The 13,331-nt window shown below is 46.8% G+C and overlaps 1 non-coding gene across 1 annotated transcript; it reads right to left on the bottom strand.

Moving 5' to 3' along the window:
* Positions 1–1,953: 1,953 nt before the first annotated feature.
* Trnat-ugu (transfer RNA threonine (anticodon UGU)) lies at positions 1,954–2,028 on the bottom strand. Its single transcript has one exon. It is a non-coding gene; the product is annotated as a tRNA-Thr (tRNA).
* Between the last annotated feature and the right edge of the window lie 11,303 nt (positions 2,029–13,331).

The raw sequence follows: 13,331 nt of genomic DNA, 5'->3' as shown, positions 1-13,331 counted from the left end.
AGGAGCACTACTGTCGACTGTCATGGCAATATTGTCCAGTCCGAGTCTGAATTCCATCTTTAATTAGTTCACAGTCTAAGGAACATTTAATCTCCCTTCCTTATTGTGGTACAGACAGCTCTGCTCATTGCGTTAGTGTTATGAGACTCATACCGTTGGGGTAGAGTTACTTCACTTTTTCCCTATTCAGTCTCTTGTGTTCCACCTTGACAGAAGTGGAATTTCTGATTTTTAATATTCTATTTAACTTGTGTACTGCTTGTTTCACATGTTTGGATGATTTCGCACTATAAACAGCAAGTCACTGAAATTGCCAGAACTGAGGAAATGAAATAGATGCAATTTCACAGCGCATAACTGAAAATAAAAGCAAACAAACTAACATGGTTACACCCACAGCATACAAAAATATAAGTATATAACGATACCACATTTAGCTCTAATCTCAGACAAAATAGCCAAGTTGTTTGAAAACACAGACATCAGCATCTCCTTCGCCACCAACAACAAGACCGTTGATAAGTCCGTGAACAATAACTAAGTAAAACTTCCTGGCAGATTAAAACTGTGTGCCGGACCGAGACTCGAACTGGGGACCCTTGCCTTTCGCGGGAAAGTGCTCTACCATCTGAGCTACACAAGCACGAATCACGCCCGGTCCTCACAGCTTTACTTCTGCCAGTACCTCGTCTCCTACCTTCCAAACTTTACAGAAGCTCTCCTGGTTCGCAGAAGCTCCCGAGTTCGAGTCTTGGTCTGGCACACAGTTTTAATCTGCCAGGAAGCTTCATATCAGCGCACACTCCGCTGCAGAGTGAAAATCTCATTCTGGGAATAATGAAGTAGTCCAAAAGAGCCATGGAAATAACGATGCCTCAACGCATCACAGGAAAACTGCCGCGGCACAAGAACAAAACGAGTAATTGTTTTATAAAATTATCATGTAAACAGAAGTGAAATACACAAGTGACATCGCCTCTTACTAGGTTATACTTCTCTCTCCCTCGCTCTCTCTCTCTCTCTCTCTCTCTCTCTCTCTCTCTCTCTCTCTCTCCACAGGATGATCACAGCAGTCATGTAAAGAAGCTTTAATATCTGTATAAACGTGTGTTAAATATTTTTGTAATGCCAATATATACTTGATGATGAAGTATCACCTCGAAACATGTCGCTTAATAAATAACTTAGTGTCAACAAATTTTGTGTCTGGCAGCGGTATCTGACAACATCTTTATAAGGCGTCTACTTTTCGACATATTTGGATAAGGAATTGTTTGGCATGTCAGTGGGGACACACAAAGTTCGTGATCTACATTCTTTATATATATGGAAAGAATACGCAGAGGTTATCCCATTCATCATTCGCCCTTCACTGTTGGGTGGTGGTGAGAAGAATGTTTTATGCTTTGTACAAGAATGAGCAACGTCTCCCTACACTGTGCAGCACAGGGTCTCTAACCAGTACGTGTCGGAATTCGACAGCGGCAGGGTCGTAACCTACTGAGACTTTCGTTAACCGTTCTGTTATATTTGTGTTCGCGTTCGAAAGGAACCCATACTCAACGCCTTGCAGGATCTCGGAGGCTGCGCCGGAATTACGCCCGCGAGGACAGACCGATTGCGCACTATGCCGTGCCAGATCGCACATCCACGTCACGTACAGAGAGTGAGGAAGTGGCCTTGTTTATAGCAGCAAACAGATTATTTCATTTACTGTACAATAAAATGCATTTACTAGGTAAAAATAATGGAGATAATGGCTTGTAACAGTTATTGCAGTTGCTAAATTAATACCAACTGTTCTACTCACAAAGTGGCTTTTTACGACACCTTATTACCTTAGCTCCTACAGCTACATAGCCTCTCAGCCTCGCCGGCTATTCCATGCTTAAATGGACACCCTAGCTGCAAACAGACGTTGATGTACTTCATTGGGGACATGTTGAAAATGTGTGCCCCGACCGGGACTCGAACCCGGGATCTCCTGCTTACATGGCAGACGCTCTATCCATCTGAGCCACCGCGGGCACAGAGGATAGTGCGTCTGCAGGGACTTATCCCTTGCACACTCCCCGTGAGATCCACATTCCCAACATGTCCACACCACTACATTCGTAGTGCGCCTAATAGATGTTTGCCCATCATACTCATTACTCGTGGCAGATTAATCTACCAAGTCCCGTACGAGTTCGGGCATAGCGTGTGCGTTCGCACAAGAAGGTCAATGCCCGGGAAGCCATATTTTAACTGGCTCAAATGGCTCTGAGCACTATGGGACTCAACTGCTGAGGTCATTAGTCCCCCATATTTTAACTATATATGACGGTAGTGTCTGTTCCCGAAAGAACAGTTACCGTGGATGACCATGCAGCTTTGCTAGAAATGAAATGATAAATGGACACCCTAGCTGCAAACAGGCGCGTATGTACTTCATTGGGGACATGCTGAAAATGTGTGCCCCGACCGGGACTCGAACCCATGTAAGCAGGAGATCCCGGGTTCAAGCCCCGGTCGGGGCACACATTTTCAACATGTCCCCAATGAAGTACATCAACGCCTGTTTGCAGCTAGGGTGTCCATTTAATTATCATTTCATTTCTAGCAAAGCTGCATGGTCATCCACGGTAACTGTTCTTTCGGGAACAGACACTACCGTCATATATATTCCATGCTTGTTAGGCGCTCCTGGTACATGGAGCTACGCCTTTGAATCTTGAGAAAACACTGCAGTAGTTTGTATTGTTGCTGTTTTGGCCTTCAGTCCCGAGATAGGCCTTCTGGATGTCTCCACGGTAGTCTCTCCTGTGCACTCCTCTTAATCTCTGTAAAACAGCTTCAAATTACATCTATTTGAACCTGCTTACTGTATTTAAGTGCCGGCCGGAGTGGCCGTGTGGTTCTAGGCGCTACAGTCCGGAACCGAGCGACCGCTACGGTCGCAGCTTCGAATCCTGCCTCGGGCATGGATGTGTGTGATGTCCTTAGGTTAGTTAGGTTTAATTAGTTCTAAGTTCTAGGCGACTGATGACCTGAGAAGTTAAGTCACATAGTGCTCAGAGCCATTTGAACCATTTTGTATTTAAGTGTTAGTTTTTCTCAACAATTTTTTGTTCCGAAAGCTCCTTCCATTACTAAACTGAAAAATTCCTTGATGCCACAGAATGTGTCTTGTCAAACAATAGTTTCTTTTAGTCAAGTCGTGCCATCTGCTTCTCTTTTCCCACATGCGATACAGGAACGACTTCTGGCATAAGAAATCAGCATCACTCAGACAACGGTCTCGTCAAAGAAGACGCAGGAACGGAAAGTGATTCAGGGCACACTCTCACCATTGGAGTTGGAAAATGCCCCTTAAGATGGAAGAATCAGCAATGTTCCAAGGCATGAGGACTCAGGAGGCAATGGAGACGACTGCATTGAAGACACATACTGTGTATCAACAGGACATGTGGCCTCTAGTTGAAACGTGTCTCCATTGGTAAAAGATTCTGGAGTAGTCCCCCATTCGGATCTCTGGGAAGGGATTGCCAATGGGAAGGTGATCATGAGAAAAAGATAAAATAACCAATGAAACTTCCTACGAGTCGGGATCTCAGAAGTTTGAACGTGGTAGGGAAGCTAGAAAATCTTAAAAGAGAAATGCAGAGACTCTCTAGATATATAGGGGTCAATGAAGCTAAATTGAAATAGGGCTTTCTGGTCAGATGAATACAGGCAAATATCAGCACCAGCAGCAAAAGATTGTATATCGGGAGTAGGTTTCGTAGTGAATAGGAAGACAGGGCAGAGACTGAGTTACTTTGAACAGTTCAGTGACAGGGTTGTTATCCGAATCGACAGCAGACCAACGCCGATAATGATAGTTCAGGTACACATACCGACGTCGCAAGCTGAAGATGAAGAGGTAGAGAAAGTATGTGACGATACTGAACAGGTAACTGAGTACATAAAGGGAGATGAAAATGTAATAGTCATGACGGACTGGAAAGCGGTGTAGGGAAATCACAAGAGAAGGAGGTATACCTGGAAAATACTGGGTGTTACGGGAAGATTTCAGTTAGTCTACTTGATGGCCAGACAGACTACGAAATTATATCGTGGATCGTAAGCCCTACTCAGGAACAGATAGAATGTCAGATCACAATGTATTAGTGACGAAGGGTAGGCTGAAGTTTAAGAGACTTGTCAGGAAGAATCAATGCGCAAAGAAGTGGGATACAGAATTACTAAGGAATAAAGAGATTCGTTTGAAGATCACTGAGACGGTAGATACTGCGATAAGGAATAACTCAGTAGGCAGTTCATTTGAAAAGGAATGGACAACTCTAAAAAGGGCAATCACAGAAGTAGGAAAGAAAAACACAGGCACAAAGAAGGTAACAGCGAAGAAACCATGGGTAACAGAAGAAATACTTCAGTTGATTGATGAAAGAAAGAAGTACAAAAATGTTCAGCAAAATTCAGGAATACAGAAAAATACAAGTCACTTAGGACTGAAACAGATACGAAATGCTGGGAAGCTAAGGCGAAATGGCTGCATGAAAAATGTGAAACAATAGTAAAATCATTGAAGGACTGACTCAGAATATGGAAAATATAGAAAAGTACAACAACCTTCAGTGAAATAAAAAGCAACGGTGGTAACATTTAGAGCGCAGTAGGAGTTCCACAGGGGAGAGGTCATAGGTGAAAGACTACAATGAAGGCCTCTGGGAGGGGGAGGACTCGTCTGGTGATGTGATTAAGAAGAGAAACAGGAGTCTATAGGAAAGAGAAAGAGGAACCAGTATTACAGTCAGAATTTAAAAGTGTTATGGCGTAAAGTCAAGCCCCGGTACGCCAGTTCCTAGACCCCATATTTGACGACAAGCATGGAGACAAATTTGGCGACGAGAAGGTGAATGAACACCAACGCAACAACCAAGAGTCGACAGCCACCACAGATTCTCTTCTTTGTTTTACGTGGGCTTTTGTGATATGCTGGCACATTAATTCTACCTTGTCTTTTCTCTGCAGGCGTGTGTTTGCATGTTTTAACAGCGTCTCTTATAGAGTTTTTGCTATTCAGTGTTTTCTGGTGGGCGTTGCAGAAATTTTCTTTGCTTGTGTGCTTATTTTTATTGCATGCATTGTCTGTTTATTACATTTGCCTATTCATAAATAAGCAATCCGCCTTTCCCACCCCCTGCTCAGGCGCCTGAGCTGTAAGCGATAGACGCAACGCAGCAAATACAGGTGTTTCAGTTTCAGAAGCAGCAGGTCTCATCTCTTCTTAACGTGGTACAGCAGCTACTCGTCAAGGAAGCCTCAAACACGGTGCAACATCTAACAACTGTAGCACCGAGTGCCACACCGCCTTTTCGCCAGTTTCCTGAAAAAGAAGAGGAAGGGTTCGAGTGGTTGCTACAGTATGAATCCCACGTCGTTGCTCACAAAGTATCAGGTACTGTGAAACTACACTCCTGGAAATTGAAATAAGAACACCGTGAATTCATTGTCCCAGGAAGGGGAAACTTTATTGACACATTCCTGGGGTCAGATACATCACATGATCACACTGACAGAACCACAGGCACATAGACACAGGCAACAGAGCATGCACAATGTCGGCACTAGTACAGTGTATATCCACCTTTCGCAGCAATGCAGGCTGCTATTCTCCCATGGAGACGATCGTAGAGATGCTGGATGTAGTCCTGTGGAACGGCTTGCCATGCCATTTCCACCTGGCGCCTCAGTTGGACCAGCGTTCGTGCTGGACGTGCAGACCGCGTGAGACGACGCTTCATCCAGTCCCAAACATGCTCAATGGGGGACAGATCCGGAGATCTTGCTGGCCAGGGTAGTTGACTTACACCTTCTAGAGCACGTTGGGTGGCACGGGATACATGCGGACGTGCATTGTCCTGTTGGAACAGCAAGTTCCCTTGCCGGTCTAGGAATGGTAGAACGATGGGTTCGATGACGGTTTGGATGTACCGTGCACTATTCAGTGTCCCCTCGACGATCACCATTGGTGTACGGCCAGTGTAGGAGATCGCTCCCCACACCATGATGCCGAGTGTTGGCCCTGTGTGCCTCGGTCGTATGCAGTCCTGATTGTGGCGCTCACCTGCACGGCGCCAAACACGCATACGACCATCATTGGCACCAAGGCAGAAGCGACTCTCATCGCTGAAGACGACACGTCTCCATTCGTCCCTCCATTCACGCCTGTCGCGACACCACTGGAGGCGGGCTGCACGATGTTGGGGCGTAAGCGGAAGACGGCCTAACGGTGTGCGGGACCGTAGCCCAGCTTCATGGAGACGGTTGCGAATGGTCCTCGCCGATACCCCAGGAGCAACAGTGTCCCTAATTTGGTGGGAAGTGGCGGTGCGGTCCCCTACGGCACTGCGTAGGATCCTACGGTCTTGGCGTGCATCCGTGCGTCGCTGCGGTCCGGTCCCAGGTCGACGGGCACGTGCACCTTCCGCCGACCACTGGCGACAACATCGATGTACTGTGGAGACCTCACGCCCCACGTGTTGAGCAATTCGGCGGTACGTCCACCCGGCCTCCCGCATGCCCACTATACGCCCTCGCTCGAAGTCCGTCAACTGCACATACGGTTCACGTCCACGCTGTCGCGGCATGCTACCAGTGTTAAAGACTGCGATGGAGCTCCGTATGCCACGGCAAACTGGCTGACACTGACGGCGGCGGTGCACAAATGCTGCGCAGCTAGCGCCATTCGACAGCCAACACCGCGGTTCCTGGTGTGTCCGCTGTGTCGTGCGTGTGATCATTGCTTGTACAGCCCTCTCGCAGTGTCCGGAGCAAGTATGGTGGGTCTGACACACCGGTGTCAATGTGTTCTTTTTTCCATTTCCAGGAGTGTACATTACTTTTTGTCAACGGTAGGAAGTGCAGTGTTTCGCCTCATTCCCAAATTGTCCGCTAACGCCACTCCGAGTGAACATTCCTATGATCATGTTGTAGATCCGGTAGATAACTTATGACCAACAAGTGAATATGGTAGCAGCTAGGTACAAATTCTTTCGTTGCAAGAAAAGGTCAGAACAAACTTATCGCGCGTGGGTAACAGATTTGCAGGATATGATGAGGAAATGCAAATTCAAATGTGGTTGTGGTGCTTTATATTCAGATGATGCATTGTGTTATGCGACCGTGTACAATGTAACTGATGTCAGACTTACAGAACAGATTTTGAGTGAGTCAGTTCCATCATTTCAAGACGTAGTCCAAAATTCTAGATTAGTACGATTCAGGTGCCGTGGCGGCCGATAAATTTGAGCAGCCACCAATTTGTCGGGTTGAGTCGTCCCTCGTTTACGACCAGCCCAGCAGGCAACAACAACCCATTCATGCCAAACTGCGTAAAAAGTTCTCTGAACAGGCGAACATACACTACTGGCCATTAAATTTGCTACCCCACGAAGATGATGTGCTACAGACGCGAAATTCAACCGACAGGAAGAAGATGCTGTGGTACAAATGATTAGCTTTTCAGAGCATTCACACAAGGTTGGCGCCGGTGGCGACACCTACAACGTGCTGACATGAGGAAAGTTTCCAACCTATTTCTCATACACAAACAGCAGTTGACCGGCGTTGCCTGGTGAAACGTTGTTGTGATGCCTCGTGTAAGGAGGAGAAATGCGTACCATCACGTTTCCGACTTTGATAAAGGTCGGGTTGTAGCCCATCGCGAATGCGGTTACCGTATCGCGACACTGCTGCTCGCGTTGGTCGAGATCCAACGACTGTTAGCAGAATATGGAATCGGTGGGTTCAGGAGGGTAATACGGAACGCCGTGCTGGTTCCCAACGGCCTCGTATCACTAGCAGTGAAGATGACAGACATCTTATCCGCATGGCTGTAACGGATCGTGCAGCCACGTCTCGATCCCTGAGTCAACAGATGAGGACATTTGCAAGACAACAACCATCTGCACGAACAGTTCGATGACGTTTGCAGCAGCATGGACTATCAGCTCGAAGACTATGGCTGCGGTTACCCTTGACGCTGCATCACAGATATGAGCGCCTGTGATGGTGTACTCAACGACGAACCTCGGTGGACGAATGGCAAAACGTAGTTTTTTCGGATGAATCCAGTTTATGTGTATTCGTAATCGCCATACTGGCGTATCACCCGGGGTGCCATTGGTTACCCGTCTCGGTCACCTCTTGTTCGCATTGACGGCACTCTGAACAGTGGACGTTACATTTCAGATGTGTTACGACCCGTAGCTCTACCCTTCATTCGACCCCTGCGAAATCCTTACATTTCAGCAGGATAATGCACGACCGCATGTTCCAGGTCGTGTACGTGCCTCTCTGGATACAGAAAATGTTCGACTGCCGCCCTGGCCAGCACATTCTCCAGATCTCTGACCAATGGTGGCAGAGCAACTGGCTCATCACAATATGCCAGTCGCTACTCTTGATGAACAGTGGTATGTTGTTGAAGCTGCATGAGCAGCTGTACCTGTACACGCCATCCAAGCTGTGTTTGGCTCAATGCCCAGGCGTATCAAGGCCGTTACTACGGCCAGAGGTGGTTGTTCTAGGTACTGATTTCTTAGGATCGATGCACCCAAACTGCGTGAAAATGTAATCACATGTCAGTTCTAGCATAATATATATTTGCCCAACGAATACGCGTTTATCATCTGCATTTCTTCTTGGTGTAGCAATTTTAATGGTCAGAAGTGTAATTAAGTCATACTCCCGGTGCTGCCCACGGCACAAACGCCAACATTGAGCGTACGGACAAGCACAGTGTTACGCTTATGGCAAGAAGGGTCACGTACAATCTGTATGTATGCAGCGGAACAAACGTAAGAATTCTGCCCAATCTCAAAAATCTAGTCACAAGGTCCATGTAATCAATGCAGTATATTGAGAGCCAGATGCAGGCATTAGAAACACTAACAAACAAATAGTTTCTTCAGTGCCACAGCAGTCCAATAAACTTTTTGTTCATTTGCATCTTAGTGGAAAATGTGTGAAAGTTGAGTTGGACGCGGAAAATGTACTTTGCCGACCATCTATCGCTCGCATACGCGAACAGTGACTTTTACGCAGCTACAATCAAGCGATTGCGAGAACATATTTGGCCTTGATTCGTTTGATTTGTTTGGTTGTGTATGGTGTCACCAGATTCCAGCACTCTTTGTATGGTAAGAAATTCTACTTAGAAATGGATCACAAGCCATTGCAATAATTGTTTCATCTGACGAAGCCGGTTGATGTATGAACTGCTCAAAAATTGCAATGATGGGCTTTGTTGTTGTCTCAATACCAGTATAAGATTTTGTATCGTTCGACAGCTCAGCATTGTAATACCGACGCACTTTCATGTTTTATGATTAATCCTGACACAGACTTCGACGCTTCTGCTGCATCTTGTTGTCACATCGATGTTCAGGATTCTGAACTGCCTCCATCTTTCCTCTGAGCTATAGGAAAGTTGCACAGGCTACGGAAGCTAATGTAGAGTTGAACGTTTTGCTAAAATAGATTCGCACATTTTGGCCCCCGCTTACCGCGCAGCATAAAGCACTTTGTAGTGCAGCGATACTCTGCACATCTGTATAGCCTCGCTATACAACAAGGTGTGATTCTTTTTCAAAATGATAGTGGGCCGTCCCGTGTGTTGATCCCCAAAGTACTGCAAAAGAAAGTATTACAGTTACTTCACCAAGGACACAGGGGGATTGTTCGTACGAAAGAGTTAGCTCGTCGACACTGCTTGGCAGAATATGGACACCAAAATAGAACAGATGACGTCACAGTGTCACGCATGTGCGGAAAAATCAGTCCGCTCTGCCACCAAAATTCTCTGCTCGGTCTAAGTCGCAATAACCATTGCAACGTGTGCACATCGACTTTGAGGGATCTTTTTGGAACATTCATTGGTTGATTGTGGTCGACTCTTATAGCAAGTCTCCTTTGGCTTTGCCAATGACCTCGACAACGTCACGTAGCACAGTTCAGGCGTTGTCCACTATTATTTGCCTCCGGTACAATTATGGATATACGAAGATCTGCCTCGAAGGTTTGTCTGAAGTCACAGTGTTGGGCAACGGCCCAACACAATGGAATACAGCATCTACAGGGTGTTTCAAAAATGACCGGTATATCTGAAACGGCAATACAAACTAAACGAGCAGCGATAGAAATACACCGTTTGTTGCAATATGCTTGGGACAACAGTACATTTTCAGGCAGACAAACTTTCGAAATTACAGTAGTTACAATTGTCAACAACAGATGGCGCTGCGGTCTGGGAAACTCTATAGTACGATATTTTCCACATATCCACCATGCGTAGCAATAATATGGCGTAGTCTCTGAATGAAATTACCCGAAACCTTTGACAACGTGTCTGGCGGAATGGCTTCACATGCAGATGAGATGTACTGCTTCAGCTGTTCAATTGTTTCTGGATTCTGGCGGTACACCTGGTCTTTCAAGTGTCCCCACAGAAAGAAGTCACAGGGGTTCATGTCTGGCGAATAGGGAGGCCAATCCACGCCGCCTCCTGTATGTTTCGGATAGCCCAAAGCAATCACACGATCATCGAAATATTCATTCAGGAAATTAAAGACGTCGGCCGTGCGATGTGGCCGGGCACCATCTTGCATAAACCACGAAGTGTTCGCAGTGTCGTCTAATGCAGTTTTTACAGCCACAAATTCACGAAGAATGTCCAGATAGCGTGATGCAGTAATCGTTTCGGATCTGAAAAATGGGCCAATGATTCCTTTGGAAGAAATGGCGGCCCAGACCAGTACTTTTTGAGGATGCAGGGACGATGGGACTGCAGCATGGGGCTTTTCGGTTCCCCATATGCGCCAGCTCTGTTTATTGACGAAGCCGTCCAGGTAAAAATAAGCTTCGTCAGTAAACCAAATGCTGCCCACATGCATATCGCCGTCATCAGTCCTGTGCACTATATCGTTAGCGAATGTCTCTCGTGCAGCAATGGTAGCGGCGCTGAGGGGTTGCCGCGTTTGAATTTTGTATGGATAGAGGTGTAAACTCTGGCGCATGAGACGATACGTGGACGTTGGCGTCATTTGGACCGCAGCTGCAACACGGCGAACGGAAACCCGAGGCCGCTGTTGGATCACCTGCTGCACTAGCTGCGCGTTGCCCTCTGTGGTTGCCGTACGCGGTCGCCCTACCTTTCCAGCACGTTCATCCGTCACGTTGCCAGTCCGTTGAAATTTTTCAAACAGATCCTTTATTGTATCGCTTTTCGGTCCTTTGGTTACATTAAACCTCCGTTGAAAACTTCGTCGTGTTGCAACAACACTGTGTTCTAGGCTGTGGAATTCCAACACCAGAAAAATCCTCTGTTCTAAGGAATAAACCATGTTGTCCACAGCACACTTGCACGTTGTGAACAGCACACGCTTACAGCAGAAAGACGACGTACAGAATGGCGCACCCACAGACTGCGTTGTCGTCTTTATCTTTCACATCACTTGCAGCGCCATCTGTTGTTGAAAATTGTAAGTACTGTAATTTCTAAAGTTTGTCCGCCTGAAAATGTACTGTTGTCACAAGCATATTGCAACAAACGGTGTATTTCTATCGCTGCTCGTTTAGTTTTTATTGCCGTTTCAAATATACCGGTCATTTTTGAAACACCCTGTAACTATGCACCGTTCCATCCGCAGTCAGACGGCGAAGCAGAAAGTTGTCAAAATCTTCAAGCAACAGATGAACAAACTTCGCACAGCTCACACCAGGGATCAAGAATTGCAACGTTTCTCACCTCCTATCGTTGACACCCACGAGATGGACCATCGGTGGCGGAATTGGTTCACAGCCGCCGCCATCGCACACTGCTCCACCGTCCTTAGCATCCGGCGCCGACGTAAGGTCGCAAGTATCGCTTGACGCTCGTGATGTGTTTCTAAGGGTTTTTAGTGCCAGCAGACGGTGTGTGCGAGGCGAGATCCTTCGTCGACTTGGCGCACGCATGTATCTCATTTCAGGCCCAGACGGATTGCAGTGCCGACATCACGATCAGATTCGTCACTGTTTTGTACACAGTGATCCTTCTGTATCTCTTCCCCCAGATTCACGGATCCCGGGGACGGCGCGGCCACAGCAGCCGCCAGAGGTGTCATCACGAAACCGAGCGACCACTCTGTGGTGACAGAGCCTTTGCCTCCTCCGCCTCCTCTCGTTCTACCGATGGCTCTAGAGCCCCCCACGCCACAGCAGCCGGTGCTTTCTATATCATGGAATGGGCCTTGGAAGGTGGACACGTACCTTCTGGGGGTTTTCCGTGGGACGTTTCCACCAGAACGAAGGCGGGATGGCGGGGTACGACTGGAAGTGTGGCGTGCCATGTAGCCACAGCTTCCAGACCACCAGAGCGTCCACGCTCCTGCCTCCCCCGAGGTTGTCTTGCTCCAAATACGACGATGGTCCGTCGCTTGGGGGGGAGGAGGGGGGGAGGAATGTTACGGCGTTAAGTCAAGCATCGACACGCCAGTCGGGAGCGAAAGTGATGAGAAGGCTGTGAGAAGACGTCAGCCAATCGCACGCTTACCGACCCCTCTCCAGGACGACAACGCAACAACAGTGGCCCCTATGTGAAGAGGACATAAGCGCCGCGACCGATTGGTGACGCCCAAGTTCAACAGTAGCTTCAAGACTAGCTACTTGGATAGAAGTGTCGACACTAGGTACTTCGCTTGTACTCTGTGCAGCACAGGCAGGGAATTGTTAATACTGAAAAAGATTTAATATTTCGTATGTCGCCCTTTGCTTGCGACACATCTGTGTAATCGCAAAAGTTAAGTATTGTCTCTTTTCTTTTTGTAATTTATACCACTTGCTTAATTGTTTGTCTAGCGAACAGAGAATGCAGGCTTTCTAGACACCCCATATTTGAAGTCGAGCATGGAGACATAATAAAAAGAGCTTTGAAATACCTAAGATCAAATAAGGATGAAGGGATGGAGGAAGTGGCAACATAACGACTACTAACGTTGATCTGTGGAATGTATAAGACTGGAGATATATCATCAGACTTCGTGGCAAACATCATCCACTTAATTCCGAAAACTGAAAGAGTCGACAACTGCAAGATTTATCGAACAATTTGCATAATAACCCATGTATCCAAGTTGCTCGAAAGAATAATGTAGAAGAATGGAAAAGTAAATTGAGGATCTGTTAGATGACGTTCAGTTTGGCTTTATTATAGATAAATGCGCCAGAAAGGTAGTTTACGAATTTGCGGTTGATAATGAAAGCAAGACTCAAGGAAAATGAAGACACTTGCATAGGATTTGTCG

The sequence above is a fragment of the Schistocerca nitens genome, chromosome 2 (genome assembly GCF_023898315.1).
Source record: "Schistocerca nitens isolate TAMUIC-IGC-003100 chromosome 2, iqSchNite1.1, whole genome shotgun sequence".
Classification (NCBI taxonomy): Eukaryota; Metazoa; Arthropoda; class Insecta; order Orthoptera; family Acrididae; genus Schistocerca; species Schistocerca nitens.
The sequence above is the reverse complement of the archived record's forward strand: the minus strand, read 5'-3'. Positions and strand labels throughout refer to the sequence as shown.